Source organism: Alligator sinensis, unplaced genomic scaffold, assembly GCF_000455745.1.
Source record: "Alligator sinensis unplaced genomic scaffold, ASM45574v1 scaffold170_1, whole genome shotgun sequence".
NCBI classification, from domain to species: Eukaryota; Metazoa; Chordata; order Crocodylia; family Alligatoridae; genus Alligator; species Alligator sinensis.
This window is the reverse complement of record NW_005841863.1, coordinates 3777584-3781294: the sequence shown is the minus strand read 5'-3', so window position 1 is coordinate 3781294 and position 3711 is coordinate 3777584.

Here is a 3711-nt window from a genome sequence, read left to right as displayed (position 1 = left end):
CCAGCTGGAACAACTCACATAGTTGTTCAAACGACCGGACCGTCTGCGTCGCGGCTACAAGCGGCGTAAGTAAAGTTTTTGCAACCACTAAGCTTTGTCTGCCATACAGTTGGTCCAGTTAAAGATATCACATAAAAACCTTGCCTCAAGAATACAGTAGCACACTAGTACCAATAGACCATTATTTGTACCTAGGGGTGTAAAGGATGCATGTAAAGTGACTATCCTGAAGATAATTTTGTTGGAATGACTAAGGAAAAAAAAAAATATTTCAGTGAAAGATGCAGAGATGGTTACAGAAACTAGCAAAAAACTAGACTTTGGGCACAAGACACTAACTGCGCAGTAGCTTAATAACACTGTGCAGTAGCATGCTGGGCAAAAACCATGCTAATATGCCACTGCTCAGTAGTATTAGGCTACCGCACAGTTAGCATCACTAAAAACCTGTGCACTGGTGCTACTGCTCAGTAGCATGAGTTACTGAGCATTGAATTAGTACTCGGTTAAGTACTAAACTTAATGTGATGTAACTACGGTGCATTAATGAATGTGTAGACGCACCCACTGATTATTACCATTAATAAGAAAATATGCTCAAGACAAATACATTCCTAATGAAAACCCACTATAGTAAAGCAGTTACCCCACAGATGGATTTGACTGTCAGCAGGTAACGAAACTCTTGTTATGTTATAAAAAATATCGCTCATGTTTTCTTTTAGAAAATAATCTTTTTAAATATTTTTACCAAAGAGGAATTTGAGGTGCAAATATGCATACATGCAAAATCATTTAAAACTGATTCTATTTCGTGTAAGTTTCTTATACTGTGGTCAACACTGTGGTGAGTGCCTACATGTGAAAGCCAATTAGCTAGATATGTAGTAAATTATATTCTAGCTAAATTAAAGTAGATCACAAAACTGGGTTGCGAATAACATTAACAAGATGGGAAACATGCTCTATTTCCAACCAAGGCATAATGGATTATTTCTCTCATGCAAATTGCAAATTATAGATATAATTCTATTAACTTTACTCAAATACTCTTTATGTAAAGTTTTCCATTTAACTGAATGACTATTAGTATGTATAAATAATACCTGAGTAAGTAAATATTGTAGGACTGGGCCCAGTAAAAGAATGGTATTTGAAGTAAAAAGTGCAACAATATATTTGACTATGTATGCAAAATGTTTTATACAAGTACATGAATAACAGATTATTAACTTCCACAAGCTCAATCTTACTCAGACATTTTGTAAATCAGAAGTATTTGAGCTTTATATTTTAATCTCTTTGGGGTTATGTTTTGCGTGGATAGTTTCTTCAGGATTGTGCAAATAATTAAAATATAATAATTTTGAAACTGTTCTTGTTCACAGGTAGGCAAGCTTTTTGGAGTGGTGGGCTGGATGAATCTGGCTTGAGTCCCTAGCGGGCTGGCACTCTTGACCCAGACCACTATCACTGCTTCTCCCTGCTACCTAGCCACACAACAGGCAAAGCCACCACCCACCTGTCTGGCTGTGGCACGGTACTGGCAAAGCCCACCCAGCTGTGGTGTGGCACAAGCAAAGGCCCTCAGCTTCATGTGCTGGATCATCCAATAAATAACCCAGTGAAAAAAAGCAGCACCTTCTAGCCCTTATTTAGAGAAAACCTAGAAAATGTGAATCATCAAAGCTCAAAAAAGGCAAATAAAACCAACCCAAAGTTATTATTTTTAAAATGCCATTATCTTTAAACGAGCATAGTGATATTGTAGCAGAAAGCCCCTTTTCCTCTTGCCTGCAGTTGCTCTCCCCTCCTTGGATATGTTTTTCCTCTTCTACCTTTTCTTCCTTCCTCTCTCTTTCACTTTAAGATAAGGAATTGTGTTTTGAAATTTGTATGTGTGCATTTTGTATCTCCCCTTGTATTTTGGTATTTTTATCTGTTTGTGTACCATGGCATTACTTTTGTAGCTTATATTTTATACTCCTCACCTTTCAACTTTCAACTAAATGTATTTAGTTTCATGAGTAAGTTATACATTGTAACAATGTTAACAAGGGCAGGAATCAAACTGCCCTTCCCTGTATCAGGCTGGCCCCTGAAAGAGCGAGTGAATCAGTGATTGAATGTGTAACATGGTAGCAGGCAGTAATTAACACCTAAGGAAACTGCAGATCAACCAACGGAAGAACTCAATAGAAGACAATGTAGCAACCAGGACATCTCTAAATGTCACTGATCAAGGGCTAGAAGCCCTGGCCTGAGTTAATCAATGTCGGGGACCAACTTTTGGGCTGAATATCTCCAAATCGACTGCTCCCAGAGCCCTATTCAAAATTCATCAACGGACTCCCAAACCTGCATGTACATGTGGACGACCCCTGGGGCTGACATGCCATCCAGTAGCCACCGAGGGGGGAAGTCCCACAAGGGTCAACGACCCCTGGATTGGGCAAACCTGAAAACTGGGGAGTCACCAAAGTCTGCCAAGGACAGATAAAAAGCAGTGAAAAGTGACTCTCAGTGGCACCCTCTTGATCTCCAACTTGACCAGCACCCGACCTGTCCAGCCAGAAGGACCAGCTGGTGACCCCCTTCTGGAAGATGATACCACACTGAAAGAAGCCTCAACAACGGACTCCAGAGCCTGTGGGATAGGTATACCTGACTCTTGTAGCTTGCTAGTGTGTGTGTGTGTGTGTGTGTGTGTATGTGTGTAAGGACCAGCCCAAGGTTTATGATTCAACTCATTGCAGTGTTTCAATCCGCCTAATAAACCAGAATTTGAAGGATCCCGAGTTGGACATTTGTAGCCAACAATATCTGTGGTCTGACACTCCATTTCCAAATGTATGACATCAGCAATACTGCAGCTGCCTATGTATATTAAAAAGGCCACAAGTAATGGCTGAATTTTATATATTAATAAATTATATATAGTACAGCAAAAAGCTGGAATGCTGCCTAGGGATTCAATTAGAATTTTTTTATTCCCATCACATGACATAGGTCAAGGTTAAAAAAAAAAATGTCCCTGTTAAATGACAAGTATGCATGGATTCCATTGACAGTGATCTGTCTTACTAAGTAAATGCCATGTCGACTAGACTGAATCTCAAGGTAGACAGAAGGCCAAAACATTTATATACCGAGTCAGAGAAATTCTAGCAGAAGTTCTCTCACTGGCAGGATGCCACAATAGGCATTCTAGTCCAGATTATGAGCCATGAGTCTGGAAGGACAGAGCATCTATATTTTGCCAACCTTGGATTCTAGACCTCATTGAAGTCCAGTCTAGCAGTCAGTGTTCTTGTAATTCACATCTGACTGCCCATGTAGTTCCAAAGACAACCCAACCACAACTTCTCCTTATGAATGCTACTCACACTGGGCAGCAGGATAAGATGCAAAAAGCCTTTAGATCAGCAGTATTTCATCTGAGGTTTAATTTTAAACACTGCAAACTCCCAGGTAGCTAGTTACACTAGTTTTCCATCTACAGTGCATCAAAGCAGTGTTGGGCAGCCAAACGGGGTGCAAAAATCTGACCCTCTGGGACCAGCTTCTAGGAAACTTCTGGAGCCAGTCTATTGTGAAGTCCATAAGATGTAAACCATTTTGTACTAAATTAATCAGAAAAAGATAGTTCAGTTCACAGAGCACTGATGCTCCCATCCCCCTACCCCCACTCCCGTGTGTGTGTGGGGGGGG